Genomic DNA, 25,748 nt, shown 5'->3' with positions numbered 1-25,748 from the left:
GCTACCCGGTACTACTCCTCCCCGTGGGCGTATCTATCCTTTATCCGCTGCTGAGACCCGGTCAATGTCCGAATATATTGAGGAGAATCTGGCCAGAGGATTCATCCGGAAATCTACCTCCCCGGCGGGAGCAGGCTTCTTTTTCGTCAAAAAGAAGGACGGCTCTCTCCGTCCCTGTATAGACTATAGAGGCCTAAACCTGATCACGGTGAAGAATAAGTACCCCCTTCCGCTCATTCCAGAATTATTTGATCGTCTGAGGGGGGCTAGGATCTTCACCAAACTGGACCTTCGTGGGGCGTACAACCTGGTTCGTATTCGTCAGGGGGATGAATGGAAGACGGCATTCAACACCCGGGACGGCCACTATGAATACCTGGTAATGCCCTTTGGTCTCTGTAACGCTCCTGCCGTCTTTCAAGAGTTGGTCAATGACATCTTCCGGGACCTTCTCTACTCCTGCGTAGTGGTGTACCTGGACGACATCTTGGTCTTCTCTCCGGATCTCCAGACTCACCGGAGGGACGTTCGTCAGGTCCTGCTCAGGCTAAGGCAGAACCATCTCTACGCTAAATTTGAGAAGTGCCTCTTTGAGCAGACCTCGCTTCCGTTTCTGGGCTACATTATCTCTCAGACCGGCCTACAAATGGATCCTGAGAAACTGTCTGCCATCGAGAAATGGCCCCGACCGGAGGGGTTGAAGGCCATTCAGCGATTCCTGGGCTTCGCCAACTACTACCGCCTCTTCATACCACACTTCTCTTCCCGGACGGCCCCAATTTCTGCGCTCACCCGTAAAGGTACTAATCCCAAAGAGTGGCCACTCGAAGCAGAGGAGGCCTTTCTTTCCCTTAAACAGGCCTTCTCTTCCGCCCCGGTGCTGCATCGCCCAGATGGCAACAAGCAGTTCTTCCTGGAAGTTGACGCCTCCTCCTCTGGAGCCGGAGCAGTACTCACTCAAAAATCATCTTCCGGGAGGATGGTAACTTGTGGCTTCTTCTCAAAACTCTTCTCCTCCTCAGAGCGCAATTATTCCATAGGAGACCGAGAGTTATTGGCCATCAAACTGGCATTGGAGGAGTGGCGTTACCTGCTCGAGGGGGCTCTTCACCCGGTAATAATTTACACTGACCACAAGAACTTGGCTTACCTCCAGCATGCCCAGAGACTTAACCCGCGCCAAGCCCGGTGGTCCTTGTTTTTTGCTCGTTTTGATTTTGTCCTTCATTTTCGCCCGGCTGACAAAAACGTCAAGGCGGACGCCTTGTCTCGATCCTTTCTGGTGTCTGATCTCGAGGAGGATCCGAAACACATCATCGATCCCGCCAGAGTAATGCAGGTGGCTCCCGTGAGTCTAAATCGTCTTCCTCCTGGTAAGACGTTCGTACCAGTACCTGATCGGGAGAAGATCCTACACTGGGGTCATTCGTCTAAACTAGCTGGCCACGCCGGTCAGAAAAAGACCCTCCAGCTTATTACCCGGCACTACTGGTGGCCTAACCTGCACAAGGATGTAATTGACTTTGTTTCTGCCTGTGTGTCCTGCGCCCGCAACAAAGTTCCGAGACACCTGCCGGCCGGCCGCCTCCTACCTCTGCCAGTACCTGCTGCCCCCTGGCAGCATATAGCGATGGACTTCATAACTGATCTGCCCGTCTCTGCCGGTTGTACGGTCATTTGGGTGGTCGCTGACCGCTTTTCCAAGATGGCTCACTTCATTCCACTGCCAGGTCTTCCGTCTGCACCCGAGCTGGCTAAAGACTTTATCCGCCACATCTTCCGTCTTCATGGCCTGCCCCGTCACATCGTGTCGGATCGAGGAGTACAGTTCACTTCCCGTTTCTGGAGAGCCACTTGTAAATTGCTGGACGTCACCCTGGACTTCTCCTCCGCTTACCACCCACAGTCTAATGGTCAAGTGGAGCGGATCAATCAGAACCTGACCAGTTACCTTCGGCACTTCGTTAATGCCCACCATTCTGACTGGGTGGATCTCCTGCCATGGGCCGAATTCTCGTACAACAATCACGAGAGCGAGTCTTCCTCCAAATCCCCGTTTTTTGTAGTCTACGGTCAGCATCCTCGGATCCCGTTTCCCGTCTCCACCTCGGTGGACAATCCGGCTGCGGAATCTCTTGTTAACAAATTTTCCTCCATATGGGAGAGTACCCGGTCCGCACTCCTTCTGTCATCCGAGCGTATGAAAAGACACGCTGACAAAAAACGTCTGGACCCTCCTCAATTCCGCCCTGGGGATAAAGTCTGGCTCTCGTCCAAATATGTCCGGCTCAAGATCCCTTCCTATAAGTTAGGGCCTCGGTTCATCGGCCCACTGGAGGTCATCAGTCAGATCAACCCGGTGGCCTATAAATTGAAACTCCCGGCCAACTTACGGATCCCTAACTCCTTCCATGTGTCTCTCCTCAAACCTGTGGTGCTTAACTCTTTTTCCAAGTCTACAGGTACGCCTCCTGCTCCGGTTTCTGCTGAGGACGAGTTTGAGGTAGAGAACATTCTTGCCACCAAAAGGGTAAGAGGAAAGACCTTTTTTCTGGTAGATTGGAAGGGGTTTGGTCCTGAGGAGAGAACGTGGGAGCCCCGGGAGAACATCCATGCCCCTCTCATCCTAGCTAAATTTCTGTCTGGCCTAAAAAAGGGGGGGCCTAAAGGGGGGGGTACTGTAGTGCCGGCGTCCCTGCCCTCTGCTAGGCAGGGACGCTGCTCCTCTCACCGCTCTGCTCCGTGCCCGGCATCCTCCCCCCGCTCTGCTGTCAGCGCGCGCTCCGTCCCGGCGTCCTCCTCCTGCTCTGCTCTCAGCGCGCGCTCCTTCCCGGCCCCTGTGCTTAGGGCGCGCGCGCGCGCGCTCCCCTCCTCTTAAAGGGGCCGCGCGCGCCGCCCTAAAGAGTCCCCGGCCAATGGCCGGAGGACTTCATCATATATAAGGCACCTCCTCCAAAATGGAGGTGCCCGAGCAATGTTGTTTGCACCTGTGTCTCACCTGTGCTTCAGCCCTCAGGTCCCGTTGCCAGTTACCTGCCAGTTACCTGCCAGTTTCCTGCCAGTTTCCTGCTAGTTACCTGCCTGATTCCTGCCTGAATACTTGTTACCTGCCTGCCTGCCTGAGGTCCGACGGTCTGCCTTACAACTCCGGTCAGTCTGTCTAAGGACCAACTTGTCCGCTCACCTGGGAGCGCACATCAGCTACCTGCCTGCTTGCCTGAGGTCCGACGGTCTGCCTTACAACTCCGGTCAGTCTGTCTATGGACCAGCTTGCCCGCTCACCTGGGAGCGCTTCTCCGCTACCTGCCTGCTTGCCAGCCCGGAGGCTCCGTTGTCACGTGCTGTGACCACCAGCTATCTCAGAGACTCTTGCCCGCTCACCTGGGAGCGCATCTCCGTTACCTGCCTGCTTGCCAGCCCGGAGGTCCCGTTGTCACGTGCGGTGACCACCAGCTATTCCAGAGACTCTTGCCCGCTCACCTGGGAGCGCTTCTCCGTTACCTACCTGCCTGCCAGCCCGGAGGTTCCGCCGTCACGTGCCGTGACCACCTGCTATTCCAGAGACTCTCGCTTGCTCACCTGGGAGTACACATCTACCATCTGCCTGCTAGCCTACCCGGAGGCTCTGCCATCACAGGTCGTACCTACCCCTTACCCAGAGACTGCCACCCGCTCCCTTACAAGGGCCGCCCCCTTGTATAGTAGCTCAGAGGTTCCGCCTCCTGGACCCGTTACAATAAAAACTGCTATTCATCTCTCACAAAATAAGTCCCCACTCAGTTCCATCATCTGTCAGTGGCAAAGCAGAGGTTTCCACATTATTAGTGGCTCAAAGGCTTTTGAAAAGCAATATGGCTTCCATAAACCAATCCAGCAATATCCGCTCTCCCAAAGTCAAATCCCCCCCCCTCGTTCTGAGCCTTGCAGTGTGCCCAAACCACATTTATCATCCATATATTTGGCATTACTATAGTGAGAAGAACCCACTTAATTTAAGATGCGTCTCTCGTAGCGCACAATCTGGGCACTATGTGTTGGGCAATAAAATGGCAAATGTGCAATTTTCACTCTCCAACATCCACTGGGTGCTAATTTATGGAAAGTGCATGTGGAATCAAAATGATCACTATTTCCATATATTAATTCACTGAGGGTTATAATTTCCAAAATGTTGTCACTTTATGGGGATTTCTACTGCTCTGGTTTGCTGCCATTTTGTGTCATTAGGGCTTCTGTAAATGGTGGGTCCCATCTCCTCTGGGATCTGTCCTGCGACATCTTCCTCTGTCACCAGGAGCCGCCTTATTCATTCGGCAGGCGGCGCTGGTAATGGAGGAAACATGGGCACCAGAAGCTCTGGGTGGTGCAGGCTCTGTCCAGCCACTAAGGTTAGGATGCCTGGGACCAGTAGTACCATCCAGTCTGGAAGTATAGGTGTGTGTGCTGTACAGCTGGAGTAATCTGCTTTCTACTTCAGCCAATTGGAAAGCAATGCACTGTACTAAAGCTGGAAGCATATTGCCGGAAGCTGCCAGATACAGCCTTTTTCTCCTCTGGTTCAGTCTTATGTGCTCAGCTCCCGGCTTGTTTATTTGTTTCCTGTTGTGATCCCGGTCCGTTTACTGACTAGTGATGAGCGATCACTAAAATGCTTGTGTGCTCACTGCTCCAGTCGAACTAATCGTCATGCTCGGGTGCTCGACCCGAGCAACGAGCCCAATGTGAGTCAATGGGAAACCCGAGCATTTTTCCGGCGCCCACCACCCTGGAGGGGGCGTAAAAAATTGGCCAAAATCGATAGAAACAGTGCTCAAATGATATCCGAACAGCATGGGGAAGACCCCTGGAAGCATCTCTGCACCCCAGGTCACTGCCTAAAACCATGGTCATCAGACTTGATCCGGAGACAACTCATCTCACACTTGGACACTCCGAAGAGCTGTTCTGTTCATCTTTCCATTTATAGATTCGGGCCTCTCGCCTGGTCCGCTTGAACCAGAACAACAGGAGATCGAATGTAGCGATGCCCAAATATTTGAGCAGCCACGGTCACAAGAAGGTGACGGTGGGAAAGTGCAATTACTGTCGCAAGAGGTAGATAATGATGAGACACAATGGACAGAAAGTCAGGAGGAAGACCAGGGTGCGGAAGTGTAAGACAAGGTGGTGGACGATGAAATCACTGACCCAACGTGGCAAGGCGACATGCATAGCGAGGACAGCAGCACAGAGGGGGAGGGAGGCATAGTACTACAACAGGCAGGAAGAAGAAGTGGGGTGGCCACAGAAACAAGGCGGGAAATTTTTCCCAAAAACACCAATACCAGGGAAGTTGCTAGTCCAACTGCTAGGTTTTCCGAGTCTGGCTGTTTTTTAAAGAATGTCCAGTTAACCCCAAAAAACGCCATTTGCAACCTCTGCCATGCCACCATCAGCAGGAGCAGCAAAACTAGCAGCCTGACCACATGCTCAGGCACATGACAGCAGAGCAAAGCCAAAAAAGAGGTATAATAAGGGACCACAAAGATAATATTTCCAAAAATTAATTCAATATTTTATTAATCTATAAAATTAAAAACAAGACAAGACTGAAGACAAATTAAAAATGTTAAAAACAGAACAGCTCAGGAGGGGAAAGGGTATGCCCCAAAGAAGAAGAAAAATAATATATACATATACACACACACATACATACACACAGTATATATACAGTACAGACCAAACGTTTGGACACACCTTCTCATTTAAAGATTTTTCTGTATTTTCATGACTATGAAAATTGTTCATTCACACTGAAGGCATCAAAACTATGAATTAACACGTGTGGAATTATATACTTACAAAAAAGTGTGAAACAAATGCCAAGAGTGTGCAAAGCAGTCATCAAAGCAAAAGGTGGCTACTTTGAAGAACCTAGAATATAAGACATATTCTCAGTTGTTTCACACTTTTTTGTTAAGTATATAATTCCACATGTGTTAATTCATAGTTTTGATGCCTTCAGTGTGAATGTACAATTTTCATAGTCATGAAAATACAGAAAAATCTTTAAATGAGAAGGTGTGTCCGAACTTTTGGTCTGTACTAATTATATATATATATACACACACACACACACACACACACACACACACACACACACACTAGCTATTGAACCCGTTCTACGCCCGGGTGGCGAGCATTTTTATTGGTATATGGTCCCTCATGCTGGTATGTGCTATCCCCCTCCTGGTGTATGTGCTGTCCCCCTCCTGGTGTATGTGCTGATCCCATCCTGTCCCCACCATCCTATCCTGGTATGCATGGCACCCCTCATCCCTATTCTGGTATGCATGGCACCCCTCACCCCCAATCCTGGTATGCGTGGCACCCCTCACCCCCAATCCTGGTATGCGTGGCACCCCTCACCCCCAATCCTGGTATGCGTGACACCCCTCACCCCCAATCCTGGTATGCGTGGCACCCCTCACGCCCAATCCTGGTATGCACGGCACCCCTCACGCCCAATCCTGGTATGCGTGGCACCCCTCACCCCCAATCCTGGTATGTGTGGCACCCCTCATCCCTATTCTGGTATGCATGGTACCCCATCTCTCATACCTATCCTGGTATGTATGGTATCCCTCATCCTGGTATGCATGGGCCCCTCACCCACATCCTGGTATGCATGGCCCCTCATCCGAATCCTGGTATACATGGCACTCCTCATCCCTATCCTGGTATGCATGGCCCCTCATCCGAATCCTGGTATGCATGGCACCCCTCATCCCCAATCCTGGTATGCATGGCACCCCTCATGCTCAATACTGGTATGCATGGCACCCCTCATGCTCAATCCTGGTATGCATGGCACCCCTCATGCCCAATCCTGGTATGTGTGGTACCCCTCACCCCCCAATCCTGGTATGCATGGTACCCTCACCCCGCAATCCTGGTATGCATGGTCCCCTCACACCCCAATCCTGGTATGCATGGTCCCCTCACCCCCCAATCCTGATATGTGTGGTACCCCTCATCCTGGTATGCATGATCCCATCACCCCACAATCCTGGTATATGCATGGTCCCCTCACCCCCCAATCCTGGTATGTGTGGCTCCCTCACCCCCCAATCCTGGTATGTGTGGCCCCCTCACCCCCCCAATCCTGGTATGTGTGGCCCCCTCACCCCCCAATCCTGGTATGTGTGGCCCCCTCATCCCTTTCACACTGTACACACATACAAAAAAATAAACACTTATACTCACCTATCTTCTCTGTGCTCCAGCGCTGCTGCGTCATGTTCTGCCGGAGGCGGAGTGCGGAGCTGTAGCACCGCGCTGTCTGGCGCAATTTTGCTGAAGACACACTGTAACTGTGTCTTCAGTAAAATGGAGCCGGATAGCGCTATGCGCATGCGCCGATCCGACGCCTCACTCCTGCCCCGGTCTCCGGCGAAGAGAGGCGCCGTGGCAACGCTCCTCAGGATCAGGTAAGTATGTAAGTATGGCGCCGGAGATCGCATAATGCGTTCATTGTTTATGCATACCGCGATCTCTTACCTGCAACGGCTGGATGCGTGATTCTGTCTGGAGCCAGAATGCGCGTCGCGCATGCGCAGTCTATCGAGGCTACAGACACGCATCCCCGGTTATATTATAGATATATAATAATCCTCTCATAAGTAAATGCTGCCAATGGGAAATTAGTCATACATATATGGAAAACTGAGGTTACATATACCCCCAGTGTAAACGAAAGGTTAATAAGACAAGATTAAATAACAATGATTATAATGTGTAAATTACTAATTTACTTATGAAAGGATTATTATTATTATATAATATATATATATATATATATATATATATATATATATATATATATATATATATATATATATATATATATATATATATATATATATATATATACACATGTATATATTTTCTTGGGGGTATTACCCTTCCCCCTCCTGAGCGGTTCTGTTTTTAACGTTTTTAATTTGCCTTCAGTCTTGTCTGGTTTTTAATTTTATTGATTAATAAAATATATTGAATTAATTTTGGAAAGGTTATCTTTGTGGTCCCTTATTATAACTCTTTTGTGGTTTTGTTCTAATCTATATAGGCATTTTCGGTATATGATTGTGTGGATTATCTGGTATTTCCTTCTTTTTAAAGGATTTATACATGACAGCAAAGGACCCAACTAGCACGCCTCCCACCCTGCCTGCACCTGTCGTTGTACACTTGCAACCATCACTGTCAGCAAGCACGTCCACGTCCTTGTCCCAGTGCAGCATTCAGTTGTCCCTACCCCAGTCCTTGGAACACAAGCGCAAATACGCAGTTGTTGAGTACCAGCTTCAACACGCCCGTCGGAATATAGAGATAGGGTGGTGCAGAACTGTGGAGAGCTTTGTGGGTGAGATAGAAGAGTTTGTATTGTATTCTGTAGTGAATTGGTAACCAGTGCAATGACTGGCACAGGCTAGAAGAGTCGGTGAAGCGGCCTGATAGAAATACGACCCTGGCTGCCGCATTGAGAAAGGATTGGAGAGGAGAGAGTTGTTTAGAGGGAGACCGATTAGAAGAGAATTGCAGTAGTCCAGACGAGAATAAATAAGAGCAGCAGAAGAGTTTTTATAGTAACAAAGGTGAGAAAAGGTCGGATTCTGGAGATGGTTTTAAGGTGCAGGTGACATGAGCGAATGAGTGATTATTCTCCATGTACAAAGGAAAGTTGTGTGTCAAATATGACTCCAAGACAGCAGGCATGATGCTTGGGATTTATGGTGGCACCACCTGTGGAAATTGCAAAGTCAGCTAGAGGTAGATTAGTAAAAGTCAGGTTAGTAGAGGGAGGATACACAAGGAGTTCAGTTTAGGAGACATTCCATTTCAGGCACTTGTTGAAGAATTATTAAAAAAAATTCCCATGTGACAAGACTTCTCAACACCACCAGATAATAGCAGCGGAACATAAACTCAAATCTAGGGTTTATTTTTTTGGGGGGGGGGGTCTATTCCCATGCACCCCTTCACACCTAGACATGGGTATACGCTTCAGGATTTCTTCGATTTTATGTCATCCTCTTCCTTCTCCTCATCCTCCACCACCAAAGTACCAGGGTGACTATCATGCAACGCCTACATCATTTTTTAAGGGTGTTTATGATGTGCGTAGGAACTATTTTTAGAGACCTACCTCTAACTTCATATATAATATATATATATGTATACCCCCCCAGGGGTCAATGTTTTTCAGCCCATGCACTTAGTGCATGGGCATTACCAGTCTAGGAGAACCACTTCTTAATTATAGAAAATACATTTTTAACTGAGACCCTCCACTGCGTTTCTTCAAATGTGTATTGGAGTGCTTCCTAATTTTTGCCAGCCCTTGAACTTGCTGCATACACACCAACAGTATAGGAGACCCACTCCTTAAGAAAAGTAATACTGTAGAATATAGAATCTATTTGAATTGTCCTTCCCATTATTATATGAAATTCATTTACGGGTGAGCTATCGCAGTATGGATAGATTATTACACTGATCCAGCCAGGTACTACTGCGTTATACTGCGTACTGCTGAAAAAAAAAATCTATTCTATTCCCTATTGATACTACTGTTAGATGCATTTACAATAGGGACAGGTGCTAGGTGATATCATCAGCTCGAGATGAGTGTCCAGTCTGGTCGCAGTCCATGCACTCAGTGGCTGATTCATAATTTTTACAGTGATCTGTACTCAGAAATTTATCATAGTTGACCGAAATTCATCAAAGTTGGCAAACATTTTTCATATTTGACAGAAATTAATCAAAGTTAACAAAATTGAATGATTTAATGTGTCATTTCCAGTTTCTCTACAGCTTCTGAATGTAAGAGGTAGTGGAGGCAGACTTGACGCTACTGGAGCTGGAATTACCACTTCAGAACTCTGAAGTGCTTTGTTTCCATTCATTTCTGCGTGCTTCTTGAAGTATGTTTGGGGTTATTGTCCTGCTGAAAGACCCATGACCTAGAATGCAAACCCAGCTTTATGATACTGGGCATTACATTGCGACCCAAAATCCACTGGGAATCTTCACATTTCATGATGCCTTGCACATAGTCAAGGCACCCTGTGCCAATGGCAGCAAAATAACCTCTAAATATGTTTGAACCTCCACCATATTTGATTGGAAGTACGGGGTTATTTTTTTGTAGGCTTCGTTCCAATTACAGTAAACAGTTGAAAGATGTGCTGCTTTATCAATAACCTCTATCTTGGTCTCATCTGTCCCCAAGACGCCTGCTGGCCGTCTAAAAAGCCTTAGTTACTTACCGGTAACGGGATTTTTCGGAGCCCATGACAGCACCACGTGAGAGAGAGGATCCGCCCATCAAGGACAGGAAACCTACAGGTTAAAAAGGGCGGCCCTCTCCTACCGCCTCAGTTTAGTTAACAGAGCATGAGAGTACCGCCAAGGTTAGTTATGACAAAACATAATCACATTAAGTACATTACTTTTCATCAATTTCCCGCAAGGGTGCACAAAAAGAAATCAAATCTACGGGAGTGCACAACACCAGTGAAGGGAGGGAATATAAAGGTGCTGTCATGGGCTCCGAAAAATCCCGTTACCGGTAAGTAACTAAGGCTTTATTCGGTCGCCCATGACAGCACCACGTGAGAGAATTACAGAGACGAAGGAAATTAGGGAGGGACCACAGCTTGAAGTACTCTTCTCCCGAAAGTGAGATCTGCAGAGCCACCCAGATCCAATCTATAGTGCCTATAGAAAGTAGAGGGAGAAGACCAAGTGGCAGCCTTGCAAATTTCCTCAATGGAAAGCCCTGTCTTCTCCGCCCAGGAGGTTGATACCGCTCTGGTAGAATGCGCCCTCAATCCCTCCGGTATCTCTTTATCCCCTGAGGAGTATGCGAGGGAAATGGCCTCCTTGATCCATCTAGCGATTGTAGTCTTTGAGGCCTTACAACCCTTTCTAGCCCTCTGATAGCATACAAATAGGGACGTATCCTTTCTAAAGCCGCGTGATACTTCTAAGTACTTTAATATCTGTAGTACGCACCTCCTAACGTCTAAAGTGTGAAGTCTCTCCTCCTTTTGATTTTTGGGCGGGAAGCAAAAAGTCGGGAGAACTATTTCCTGGGTTCTATGGAATCGAGTGGCCACTTTAGGAAGAAAGGCCGGATCAGGTTTTAATATAATTCTATCATCCAGAATTTGCGTAAATGGAGGGCATATTGAAAGGGCCTGTAGGTCACTGACTCTCCTGGCTGAAGTTAGGGCTACTAACAGGACCGTCTTTAGGAAAATAATTTTGGGGGAGACTAAATCTAGTGGCTCAAAAGGAGGACTGGTCAAGGCATCTAATACAAAATTCAAATCCCAGGGAGACATCTTTACTTTGGTAATGGGTCTACACCTAAAGGAAGCTTTTATAAAACGGGCTATCCAATAGTTATCTGCAATATTGGAAGAAAATAAAGCCCCCAAAGCCGACACCTGTACTTTCAAGGTACTGGTAGAGACCCAATTCTAAGCCCCGCTGCAGAAATTCCAGAATTTTCCCAATAGGGGGCCCCTCCTCCACCTTAACTTCTGCAAAGGACAGAAACTTCCTCCAGGTCCTGGCATAAATACGGGTGGTAACAGGTTTTCTGCTAGCCAGGAGAGTATTCACTACATTTGCGGGGAATCCTTTGTTGGTCAATAACACCCTCTCAAATTCCACGCAGTCAAATGTAGACTCGGGGTTGGAGGATGGGAAAGTGGCCCCTGAGTGAGGAGGTCCGGAATCTCCGGAAGAACCCAGGGATCTGATATGGACATCTTCCGGAGACAAGGGAACCACGGTCTTTTGGGCCAAAAGGGGCATACGAGTATCAATCTGGCCCGGTCTGCCCTGATCTTTCTTATCACCGCTGGGAGCAGGATCATGGGAGGGAAGGCATATGCCAGAGGAAATCTCCAGGGAACCATGAAGGCGTCCACTGCCAGGGGTTCTTCTCTGGGGTCTAAGGAACAAAAATTTTCCGCTTTCCGATTGGCTCTTGTTGCGAATAAGACCACAGTCGGAAGGCCTCACATTTCTACGATTCTGGAGAATATTAGCGTATTTAGGGACCACTCTCCCTCTTTTACGGAAGTACGGCTGAGGAAATCCGCTGTGATGTTTTCCTTCCCTTTTAGATGAGTAGCCGAAAGAGAGGGACAATGATCTTCGGCTTTCAGCAGAAGTGCGTTCGCTACCCTCATCAAGTTTCTTGAGCGGGTTCCCCCTTGGTGGTTTATGTAAGCTACCGTGACTTGATTGTCCGAGAGTATACGGACATGCTGGCCCTGTAAATATATAAGGAACTCGTTGAACGCATGTGTTATGTTCTGCTACCAAAGCTAAGGAAAGAGAGGAGATCTGTCCCTACTATAGGACTCAGCTGAATCCCTACGATGTAACAGGGAACCTGATCCTGCGATCAGACCTGCTAAAGTCCTAATCTAGTCTGTACGGAGACCTATAGATGTGGGGAGGGAATCCCTACAAGTACTAAGGACTGGGAGGAATATGGGACACCTCCTAACAGAAATAGTAGCAGACAGACGAACAAACAAAATAGATAGAACATAGAGGTCCGTAGACCAAGCAAACTAACAGAGTTAGATACAGAGCACAGGCTAGCTAGAAAGTAGATATACAATGAAGTCCAGCAAAGCCAGAAGGGCGGAGCAGGATTAAATAGGCCAACAAGGTCATGTGACCAGCAAAGGAAAAAAGACCTAAGAGCAAGGTTCTAACAGTACCCCCCCTTCTAAGAGGATCCTCCGGATCCCCTGGGACCAGGCTTATCAGGAAATCTCCTGTGAAACGCTCTGATAAGTCTGGACGCGGAAACATCATCTGACCTCACCCAAGAGTTATCCTCGGGTCCGAAACCTTTCCAGGCCACAAGATACTGCAAACTACCTCTATACCGTCTAGAGTCAAGGATGCGAGAAATTTCATATTCCCCGTCCTCCACCACCGGAGGAACAGAGGCAGAGGCGTCACCATCCGACACAACAGCTTTTTTTAACAGAGAGACATGAAAGACCGGATTAATTCTCCAGGAGGTAGGAACCTCCAACCTAACAGCAGATTGGTTGACAACCTGAAGCACCTTAAAGGGCCCTACAAACTTGGGACCCAATTTCTTAGAAGGAATCCTCAACCGCAGATTCCTAGAGGACAACCAAACCATGTCACCAACAGCGAACAAAACCTCCTGTCGTTTCCTATCAAAGTAGTCTTTAGATTTTCTGTTGGCCTCCTGAAGATTACCACGCACATCCGTCCAAACTCTTTCCAAATCACCGGAAAAATTCTCCTCCTCCGGCACGGCAGATCCCAACTTGGAGAACGACCCAAACGACGGATGTCTCCCAGAACAACAAAAAAAAGGCGAACAACCAGCAGAAGAAGATGTATGATTGTTCAGAGCAAATTCGGCAAGTGGCAGAAACTCAGACCACCCCTCTTGATTGTCTGCCACAAAACAACGCAAGAACTGCTCAACATCCTGGTTTTTCCTTTCTGTCTGGCCATTAGATTCAGGATGATATCCGGACGAAAACGACAAATGAATTCCCAACCTGTCACAAAAGGCACGCCAAAAACGAGCCACGAACTGAGGACCCCTATCAGAAACAATGTCAGTAGGAACGCCATGAAGTCTGACAATTTCCTTGACAAAGGCCTTAGCGAGAGTTTTAGCGCAGGGCAGTTTGACGAAGGGAACCAAGTGACACATCTTGCTAAAACGGTCCACGACCACCCAGATGACAGTAAAACCCTCAGAGGGGGGAAGGTCAGTTATAAAGTCCATAGCCAAATGTGTCCAAGGAGCACTGGGGACCTCCAAAGGACAAAGCAACCCCGCAGCAGGAGTATGTGAGGACTTAGATCTAGCACATATAGTACATTGGCGCACCCACTTAATGACTTCCTTCTGCCATCCAGGCCACCAAAAACTGCGACCCACCAGTCTCTTGGTCTCAGAGATTCCGGGATGACCTGCCAACCGAGATTCGTGACACTCAACAAACAAATCTCTCCTAAAGGTCCCAGGCACAAACAACCTCCCATGAGGAGTGTTAGATGGGGCATTCTCCTGAGCTTTAAGAATCTCATCTTACAAAACGGAGTCTAAAGCAGCTATCACAACACCTTCTTGTAAAATGTTCTCCTCTTTCTCACCACCGACTATGGGAGAAAAACTGCGAGACAAGGCATCCGCCTTAACATTCTTAGTACCAGGGATGTAAGTAACGGAGAAATTAAACCGCGAGAAAAACAGTGCCCACCTAGCCTGACGGGCATTCAGGCGCTTGGCAGCATCAAGATATATCCGATTTTTATGATCCGTAAGAACCTGAACGGGAAATTCCGCACCTTCCAAGAAGTGGCGCCAGTGTTCAAATGCGAGTTTAATAGCCAATAATTCCCGATTACCAATATCGTAATTCAGTTCAGTCTCCGAAATTTTTTTTGAAAAAAAGGCACAGGGATGTAATCCATCCCCGTTATCCTGAGACAATACTGCGCCAACCCCCACAGAGGAAGCATCAACCTCAACCAAAAACGGCCTAGTAACATCAGGCTGCATAAGGATGGGAGCAGAGGTGAACCTCTCCTTGAGATACACAAAAGCTTCAATGGCCTCAGAAGACCACTGAACCGCATCAGCACCTTTCCTGGTGAGATCAGTCAGAGGTTTGACAATACTAGAAAAATTTTTTATGAATTTTCTATAGTAATTGGCGAAACCCAAAAACCTCTGTATCGATTTCAAACCAATAGGCCTAGGCCATTCCTGCACAGCCTGAACCTTAACCGGATCCATCTCAAAACCTTTGCTGGAGATAATGTAGCCCAAAAAACTAATTCTCTGTACAGCGAACTCACATTTCTCCAGCTTAGCAAAAATCGAATTGTCCATTAATAACTGTAATACCTCACGCACGCTCCGCCAATGAGACTCCAGATCTGGCGAATAAATCAAAATGTCATCCAAATACACAACCACATTTTTACCGATCAAAGGTCTAAGGATGTCATTAATCAGATTCTGAAAAAATGCAGGAGCATTAGTAAGACCAAAAGGCATAACCAGATTCTCAAAATGACCCACAGGAGTGTTAAAAGCAGTCTTCCATTCATCACCCTCCTTCATGCGCAACAGATTGTATGCCCCCTTAAGGTCAATTTTAGAGAACCACTTGGCCCCCAATAACTGGTTAAACAGATCAGGAATCAATGGCAGTGGGTAAGGATTGCGTACCGTAATTTTGTTAATCTCACGAAAATCCAGACAAGGACGTAAACCGCCGTCCTTTTTTTTTACAAAAAAAAATCCAACCGCCACAGGAGACTTAGAGGGCCTAATGTGACCGGCGGCCAAGCTTGTCTGTATGTATTCCTCCAAAGCCTTCCTCTCAGGAATAGTAAGGTTAAATAAACGACTCTTAGGAAGAGTCGCTCCAGGGACAAATTCAATAGAACAATCATAGTCTCTATGGGGAGGCAAAACCTGCGATTCTTTCTCAGAAAAAACTCTCCAAAAATCCTGAATAGGAACAGGCAATTCTCCCCTATCCAAAGCTGCAATACGCCCGTTACAACACTTGTCATAACATTTATGGCTCCAGGATTTAATTTCACTGGTAGACCAATCCAGTACAGGATTGTGAAATTTTAACCAGGGCAAACCCAATATTACTGGAGAAGGCAAGTTATTCAACACTACCAAATCCAATTTCTCATGGTGAACACCATTAATAGTGAGAGGAAATTCACTGACCTTGAGAGTAATATTCTTCAAAGGGGAGCCATCCACAGAAACCACAGCAATGGGGGATGATAAAGGTTCAGGTTTTAAATTGAGTTTTTCCACGAATCCCCCATCAATTACATTCAGTGTAGACCCGCAATCAACAAACACCCGAAATTCCATCAATTTTTCCTGAGCAATCGTGGAAGCAGCTAAAAATACACCCTTGGAATTTAAACAGGCAATACGGGCGTGACTGACCATTTTTTTTTCTTTCTTCATACGAAGCTCACAGCCTTTAATCAAATGACCAGATTTTCCGCAATAGAAACACAAGCCTTCCGAAAAACGACGGTCTTTTTCTTGAGAGCGAGGTGCCACCGATCCAATCTCCATCGGTTCACCACTGTTAATACACACATTATCATAACCAGAAACTGACATAGCAGAGGATTTGCTCTCATTAACCCTAGCACGCAGTCTTCTATCCACCCGTATAGCTAATTGCATAGCCTGTTGCAAATCCTCAGGTGTAGGATAAGCAATTAGCAGGTCTTTAACCCTTTCACTGAGCCCAGCAAGAAATAGACTTTTCAGAGCAGAATCGTTCCACCCTGTTTGAGTGGACCAACGACGAAAATGTGTACAATATTTTTCCACATTACCCGATCCTTGTTTTAAACGTCTCAACTCAGTCTCAGCTGATGCGACACGGTCAGGATCATCATATAATAGTCCCAAAGCAGAAAAAAAACTATCCACTGATCTGAAGCATGAATCACTAGGTTGCAAAGAAAAGGCCCACTCCTGAGGCTCTTTGCGCAAAAGTGACATTATGAACCCTACGCGCTGGGATTCATCCCCAGAGGACTTAGGTCTCAAACGAAAATACAATAAGCAAGCATTTTTAAATGAAAAAAATTCTCGGTGTTCACCAAAAAATAAATCCGGCAAACATACCTTAGGCTCCAAGAAATGTGCTCCAGGACAGTTACTCACGTGCTGATGGAGCTCGGCCACCTCCAGAGAGAGTCCCTGCAGGCGATGAGCCAAATCCTGAACCGACACCATGATGGAACAGAAAAATCTTTCCTTAGAGAATTTGCTGGCTGGACTTACTGTTATGTTCTGCTACCAAAGCTAAGGAAAGAGAGGAGATCTGTCCCTACTATAGGACTCAGCTGAATCCCTACGATGTAACAGGGAACCTGATCCTGCGATCAGACCTGCTAAAGTCCTAATCTAGTCTGTACGGAGACCTATAGATGTGGGGAGGGAATCCCTACAAGTACTAAGGACTGGGAGGAATATGGGACACCTCCTAACAGAAATAGTAGCAGACAGACGAACAAACAAAATAGATAGAACATAGAGGTCCGTAGACCAAGCAAACTAACAGAGTTAGATACAGAGCACAGGCTAGCTAGAAAGTAGATATACAATGAAGTCCAGCAAAGCCAGAAGGGCGAAGCAGGATTAAATAGGCCAACAAGGTCATGTGACCAGCAAAGGAAAAAAGACCTAAGAGCAAGGTTCTAACAGCATGCTGCACCGGCAGAAGCTCCTTAACATTTGATGACAACTGTCGCTCACTGCTTGACCAGGTTCCCTGCACTAATTTCCCTTCAAAGTGAGCTCCCCAACCTGTAGCACTTGCATCAGTGGACAAGACTGCAGTTGGACTACATTCCCAGGGAACCCCTTTAGCAAGATTGTCTTGTCGTAACCACCAACGAAGGGACCATATGGCACGAGGACCTAGCGTAAACTTACGGTCTAGATGCCCCTCTAAAGCTGCGTTATTGTACAACACATCCCACTGAAAAGCTCTTGAATGCAATTGTGACCAACGAACCGCAGGAAAGGTGGAGGTGAAGGTTCCCAATAGTGACATGGCCTTACGGAGTGACATAGAAGGTTTACGCATACATTGTGCTACCAACTCCCGGATTCTATCAATTTTTTCTCCTGGAAGACAACATAGCTGTTTCCTGGAATCTAATATGACCCCTAGATATTGTTGTACCTTGAGTGGAGATAGTCTAGACTTTTCTAAATTTAGAAACCACCCCAAGCTCTTTAAGACCGACATGGTCTCCTGCAGGTGGGTCTCGCACTGAACCAACGAGTTCCCCACTATCAGGAGATCATCCAGGTAAGGGATAATTAGAATGTCCCTTTCTCTTACATGGGCCATAACTTCCGCCATTACTTTAGTAAAAACCCGCGGGGCTATAGCTAAACCGAAGGGGAGTGCAGTGTATTGAAAGTGTTTAACCACCCCGTCAATTTCAATGGCCAGCCTCAAGTATTTCTGATAATCACTATGAATTGGGATATGGTAATACGCATCTTTTAGATCGAGCACTACCATATAGCAGTGGGGAAAAAGTAACTTTATTATGGATTTTAAAGACTCCATTTTAAAGGTGTGTATTTTAAGGACATTATTCAGGGATTTCAGATTTATGATTGTCCTGAAACTTCCATCTGGTTTCGGAACCAAGAAGAGCGGGGAGTAGAAACCAAGACCCTTTTCAGCCTCCGGAACCTCAATCAGGACGTGCTTTCTTATTAGGGTTTGTACTTCCGAAACGAGGGCAGCCTGGCGTTCTGGGGAAGAACTGGAGGGAACAACCATGAACCTTTTGTGAGGCAATGCTTTAAATTGAAATTTAAGACCATACTTAATCAGGCTTAAAACCCAATTACTATGAGAAATCTGTTCCCAAGCTGGGACAAAAAATGACAATCTCCCTCCCACCTGGGCTGATTGTGTATCCCCTGGCTTTATGGAGACGGACCAAAGAGTAGACCTCTACCTTTTCGACCCCTTTCGTCAGACTTGTCTTGCTCCCTGAAATATCTCTTCCGGAAAAATTTCCTCTTCCGGAACAATCTCTTAAAGGAGGGTAGAGGTACTGATGGAAACCCCCTCTTAGGGTCCCCCGCTTTCTCCAATAAGTCGTCCATGGTCTGACCAAAGAGGTATTCCCCTTCGCACGGGATTGTGCACAGTCTGGACTTAGTCTGTAAATCCCCTGGCCAGCTTTTAATCCACAAGGCTCGCCGAGCCGCATTTGACAGTGCTGCTGACTTTGCTGCCAACCTCACCGAGTCCACAGATGCATCAGCAAGAAAAGCGGCCGCCCCCTGAACCAGTGGAAGGGAAGAAATAATGTCTTTCCTAGAAGTCCCATCCTTCAACTGACTGTCTATCTGTTCAAGCCACACCATCAGGGCTCTGGACGTGCAGGTAGCTGCTACTGTTGGTCTCAGTGCTCCTGCAGCTGTCTCCCATGCCCCTTTCAGGAAAGTATCAGCCCGTCTGTCTAGGGGGTCTCTCAATGCACCCATATCATCGAACGGGAGGGAAGTTCTTTTCGCTGCTTTGGTAACAGCAACATCCAGCTTGGGCGCTTTTAACCAGGAGGAACACATAGCATCCTCAAACGGATATTTCCTTTTAAAGGATGGAGGAACACTACCCTTCTTGTCAGGCTTTCTCCACTCCTTATCAATAAGGTCTTTCACCTTTGAATTTACTGGAAAGACCCTTCTTTTCTTTAGCCCCAGACCACCAAACATAACATCCTCAGCTGACTTCTCTATCCTCGTGTCCACTATCCCCATTGTAGATCGGACGGCTTTTACTAGGGCATCGACCTCCTTCAGGGGGAAGCACTGTCTATCTGGCTCACTGTCAGAGGAAGAGAAGGCGGAGGAGGAAGCGACCGATAGCTCAGAGTCTGAACCCGGCTGGGTTTCTTGAGGAATATGCCCAGACTCTGAACCCTGCAATGCTTTGCCTATTTCTTCCCTTATTAAAGTTCTTAGGCCTAGGGAAAAATCTGGGGTTTCCTCCGACATCATTTTGCTGATACAAAGCTGGCATAACCTTTTGCTATATGAATCAGGGAGTGGACAGCTGCATAAGGCACACTCTCTGTGCTTGGATTTCGAGGAACATTTCTTGCTCTAAAAGAAAGTTATAGATAGAAAGAAGGAGCAAACATTAGTAGAACTTTCACGAAGATTCCACTCACCCCACAGAACCTTCGGTACCGTAGAAGCAGAAGAATCCAACATGCATGGCGAGGAATCACGCCGCACCGGACCGTCCTTCCTGCTCTTAGTGGTAGCTCTTCTAGCTGAACGACCAGACCCTAGCCGGGAATGACGCTGCGCCACTAGTTGTGAGGGCTCCCCAGAGGGCTGCTCCTGCAGCAGATGTTGTTGCCTAGGTGACAGCTCTTGTGAATCTTCCATAGCTTACAGTGTAAGAATGGGCTGGGAAGCACCTCTGTATGTTACCAGACACTTTATATACTGGACATACCGGTACCATGTGTGGGTGTGTGTTCTTTTTTTTTTTTCTTTTCCAGGAGGGCGTTACCTGCTCCTTGGTCTTCCTCCCCAGGTGGCCAGGTGGGTTCCAGGTGGGCTCCTCGCCGCCAGGTCCTTAAATCCCCCGGCGTTCAGCTGCTCGCGCGCAAAATTCAAACGAGCTCCGCCCCTTCCGGTGATGTCACAGGGACTTCCTGCCCGGCGCACCGGAAGTCACGTCAGAAGGTCGCGCCTGTCACGTGCCCCGCCGGCGCGACCTGGATCTCCTGCAAGCTGTAGCGGGGGGAGGAAGCCCGCTAGCGGCCCCACACCTGGCGGACATCTACCTCCCCGTGAGGCGATGTCGCGCCCGCCGCAACGCTCACGGAGGCGCCCCACTGAGCCCTACCGTGGCGTCTCCAGAGGACCGGGACAGACCGGCTCCAACCACCTGCTGTGGCCCTCTCTGGGACAGGAGTCCATCTTCTGCAGGTAAGCCTGCGAGGTCCCCCATCATGGACAGGAAACCTAAACTGAGGCGGGAGGAGAGGGTAGCCCTTTTTAACCTGTAGGTTTCCTGTCCTTGATGGGCGGATCCTCTCTCTCACGTGGTGCTGTCATGGGCGACCGAATAAATAGTGGTGACAGTCTGCTGTCACTATAAATTGTGAGGGTGACCTGTTGCTGGACATCCATAAATTGTGAGGGCAGCCTGATTGACAAAGATTTCAAACTTGACAGAATATATATCCGAAAAAGAAAATGTGACCACCTCAGATGGATACGTTATATTGCAGTAGCAACGTGTGGTTATGAAAAGCATAGCTGGTTGACGACCCTCTAACCATAGTGAGAGCCGACTGCTGGCCCTTTAACAATAGTAAGGACCACCTGATGGCCCGGTAAAAACGGGCTTTGGGACTTTCAGAGTCCCTCCTTCTTAAATGAAACAGGATGTGTTTGATCATGTTTCACACACCACATGGCCAGATAAGATCGTTAAATGTTAAAATTACATTTACTGGAGAATGTATTTTTCACCGCTGAAAGTAATGCGAAAGTGTAAAAACGCATCAAAAACACTACGTGTGAACATAGCCCGAGGTGTGGAGCAGCTTTTTTGTTTTTGTTATTTATTTGGCCTTATATACAAGTCATGAACCCGCAGAGAAGGTTTCTTAATATTTCTTCCAGGAAAATCCATTTTAGCTTTGTTTTTGTATGTTTTATTGTGAGCCTGTAAAAGTGGCGTAATACTGACAACATTGCTCACAGATATGGTATTGGTCAGCGACCAAGTGTGAATAGGTTTGAACATACAACTGGCAGACTTTAACAACTTTACAGCCTGTGCCATATTTGTACGCACAAGGCTGTAACCCCCGGTTCAGTGAGGGCTCTGGCGCTGAGCCCGCACTGAACCGGGCACATGTCAGCTGATTATTACAGCTGACATGTGCCCGCAAAAGCCGCGGGTGGAATCGAGATCCACCCGCGGCTGTTAACATGTTAAATGCCGCTGTCAATCTCTGACAGCGGCATTTAACAGGCCGCACCGGAAGCGCGTCACTTACCCCGCCCATCGGTGACCCCGTCACGTGATCGCGGGTCACCGATGCGTGGGCATGACAACCCTGGGTCTGCAGCAGACTCCAGTGGTTGTCATGTGTGGATCACTATGAGCGCCACCTAATAGTCGGCGCTCATAGCACAGGACCATTTCTGCTACACAAAGGTGATCCGCTGATCATCTGTATGTAGCAGAGGCGATCAGACAAGTGCTGCTTCTAGTCTCCTATGGAGACTATAGAAGCAAGCAAAAAGGGAAAAAAAATGTTTTTAAAAATATTAAAAAAAAATTAAAAAAATATAAAAGTTTAAAATCACCCGCCTTTCGCCCCATTCAAAATAAAATAATAATAAAAAAAACAAAAAACACATACACATATTTGGTACCGCCGCGTTCAGAATCACCCGATCTATCAGTATAAAAAAAGAATTAATCCGATCAGTAAACGGCGTAACGAGAAAAAAATTCTAAACGCCTGAATTACGTTTTTTTGGTCGCCGCAAAATTGCAATAAAATGCAATAAAGGGCGATTAAAACATCGGATCTACTCCAAAATGGTATCAATAAAAACTTCAGCTCGGCGCGCAAAAGTAAGCCCTCACCCAGCCCCAGATCCCAAAAATGGAGACGCTACGGGTCTTGGAAAATGGAGCTTTTTTTTTTTTTTTTTAAAGCAAACTTTGAAATTTTTTTTCACCACTTAAATAAAAAGAACCTATGTTTGGTGTCTACAAACTCGTAATGACCTGGAGAATAATAATGGTAGGTCAGTTTTAGCATTCAGTGAACGTGGTAAAAAAAAAATTGAAAAAAAACATCTGTGGTATTGCACCTTTTTTGCAATTTCACCGCACTTGGAATTTTTTTCCGGTTTTCCCGTACACGATATGGTAAAACTAGTAATGGCATTTAAAAGTACAACTCGTCCCGCAAAAAATAAGCCCTCACACGGCGATATTGACCAAAAAATAAAACCGCTATGGCTCTGGGAACAAGGCGACCAAAAAACAAAAATGCAAAAACGGAAAATCCCAGGGTTGCGAAGGGGTTAACTGGAGTGTAATATTTGGCATGCTCCAAAAAATGTCACGATTATTACGGCAGTAATATCAGATCACATCTGATGATAGACAATTTTCTCTGCTTCCACAATACAGCAATGCGAATAAAAATCAACCAAATCTGGCTGTATTCTGCTAACAAGCAAATGAAGCAGTAAAAAAGGTGTACTATATTGCTTTTTAAGCAAATAATCAGGATTTAGAGCAAAAAAAAGTTAGCCCTGATATTGTCATACAAGGTGAAGGAAGGAATAAGTGTACAAAGGGAAGAGGGAGAAGCGAGCCAAACAACTAGGGAAAGGGGGAGTGGAGACCCCTACGCAGATCTAATATCACCCTGCCTACCCTACCATCCCTATATAGGTTCTGCACCTACCGCCAAGCAGGAACCTAAACCCTGAATGCCCCTAGAGCTAGGCCCTAGGTAGGGAAGGGACGGGTTAAGCGCTAGTCAGGCCCCACTACAAACTAAAGCAAGGTAAACAAAGGGAATACATTTAGCTTCAGCAGACACCAGAGAGATAACGCTAACTGTCCTCCAAGAGCACCAAAGACGAGACTAGCCGACTGCTAATGAGCCAAGCTTGTACAGAGGTACATAGAACTATCACCAGCAACTCTCTGGAGAAATTGAGACTTTTTAACTACCAAGCAAGGGTGTGTCAATCAGCAGCAGAAGGTGGAGGTTGCTGCAGAGTCCTAAAGGGAGAAGGATATAAGTATACTACAGAGATGAGAGGATCAAGAAGGCATCTGCAATGCCAAGCGCAGTGACCTTCTACAGCCAGATCCAGAGCGACTGTCTGTCACACCCGTGATAGATAGGACATGTATGGATATCTGTAATAGCAGCAGACAGAACGTGCAATGGACCCTATTCTGCTATATACACTCTCCACAAACTCTGCCTGCCTACTCCTGCTATCACTAGGAATAATATATGCAGCTGGATTAGAAGGACTGTTAGTTCAGATGTGTATATATTTCTGTGGAATACCTAATATCTCACTTATAAACTGTTAATTCTCTCCATACTCTGCCGGTTTGAGGGGTAGACTGTGACGAGCATAGGGTCACCGGTCTGATACAGACCCGATGATGCTAGGCGGCCAGCCAATCGCTGTAATGTCACAACTAACATGGCTGTGGCATTACAGTGAGTGGCAGGCAATCCCCGGATGTTTATTCGCTGTCTAAAAAGCACCAAACATGCGGGGCGGGGCATCGCACTCCCACCCGAACATCCCGGAAGTACTCACCGAGCATCTCGAATAGTGAAATGCTCACTCATCACTGCTGACTACTCTTAAGTCATCTGATCATCTTGTATTTTCTCTGCCCTCCTAGTTCTAATCTGGCAACCTGACCATTCTTCAGCAGATAACATTGTGGCCCAAGCCTAGGGTTCTCTGTGTAAGTCTAGATCCATATAGAGGGTTTAAAGGGTGATGAGCAAGGCAATCCCTGGGATCTAGAATACAGAGTAGATAGTGACAAGTCTATTCATAGTGGCCATCTTTTCAGCTGCCAGGTGACTATGAACAGTGACCCCAATATATTGTATCTGCAAACTATTCTAGCAAGATCTGCATTTAAATAGCTAAGTGGTGCTCCTTCCCTTCTTAACCTGCCATGTGCCCAAATAGTAGGATACAACCGTACGTAGGGAATTGTCAGATTCAAGAGAAGTTGGAAAATAATTTTGTAAGGTCCATTTGATTCCTATTATCCTTTGTGAAGAATTCCAGAGTTATCACCACATAAAGTGACACACGTCAGATTTGAAAAATGGGGCCTGATAGGAACATAAAACTGTCTGCGGGAAGTGGTTAAATCAGAGAATTTTGGGCACTAACTACTGTAGTCAAAACTGTCACTATACACAATAACACATCTACTGAAATGATCAAAACAGTCTTCATGAGTAAAAAATGAGTAACTAGTGATGAAACCTCTCTGGGGTAATTCGAGTATGGGGCTCGGTGGGTCTTGGGAATCTAAACTATTGTAAGGGACAATATTTTCTGTCAGATGAGTTTCAAGAAGAAATAGAAGACATTCAAGAAATCTTTTTATAATAGTGCAGAACTGAGGTGTATTAAATTTAGATCTTGAGCATTTGGAAGAGAAAATGGAGACACTTTTTTTTTTTTAAAGAAAAAAAAAGACTAGCAAGGAGTTGCAAACTCACATAAGTGAGGCAGGCTAAAAATAATAAAGAAAACATCTTACATCCCCAACATTGATGTAGGTCAGTGCTCCCCAGTTCAGGAGAGAATGTGCAGTTATCTTAATTCTTTATGATTTGAAACATAATGTAATTTATGATGTGGAGTGAATCCAAGAATCCAGGGCTCGCGCCATGCCACCACATCTGCTGCGGACATGAATTAATGTAAACAGCCATTAACCACACACAGCTTAGAGATATATCATGGCACAGGTGTAATGTTTTCTGTATAGTTTATCACAATCCTGTTTGAAATTAGACGACTTTAAAAGAAAATGAAAAGTCAGAATAAAGGGAAACTCTGTTGTTATTGTACAGAAATTCACACTTGTCCCTCACTGTACATTTAATGTTGTTGATAATAAAAGTGAAGTTTGGTCAGAAAGACTGGACCTGGTCTTGTAGGGACCATATGAGGACATTCAGCAGCACAGAAGGAAGAGAAGGTAGATTCATCCAATAAGATATCAGGGATCTAGGAAGCCAACAGCATCATTACCCTCCGCTTTCTCTAAGAGGTCAATCATAATATTTTTCTTCGAGGGATTCTCTAACTTGGTAGCTCATTCTACATACGCTGTCATTTGGCTTTGTAGTTTACAGATCTGGGCAGGTAAAGGTCAGGATGTCCTAATCCCAGGGGGTAGGTGGATCCTCCAGGTTGTAAATTCTATAGAAAAAGGCTTTCAATGCCCAAAGTCATTTGAACAGATTTTGGCGGAGGAGAATGTTGTGGTCTAGAGGCAAAATGGTGATCACAC

General features: G+C 46.6%; 1 pseudogene; it reads right to left on the bottom strand.

Moving 5' to 3' along the window:
• Window positions 1-25,748, bottom strand: part of LOC141270596 (uncharacterized) — a 119,206-nt pseudogene that overhangs the window by 55,461 nt on the left and 37,997 nt on the right.

This window comes from Phyllobates terribilis, unplaced genomic scaffold, assembly GCF_046119375.1.
Source record: "Phyllobates terribilis strain yellow unplaced genomic scaffold, ASM4611937v1 Scaffold_5__5_contigs__length_657084704, whole genome shotgun sequence".
Lineage (NCBI taxonomy): Eukaryota > Metazoa > Chordata > Amphibia > Anura > Dendrobatidae > Phyllobates > Phyllobates terribilis.
Note: the sequence above shows the minus strand (reverse complement) of the source record. Positions and strands in the feature narration are given on the sequence as shown.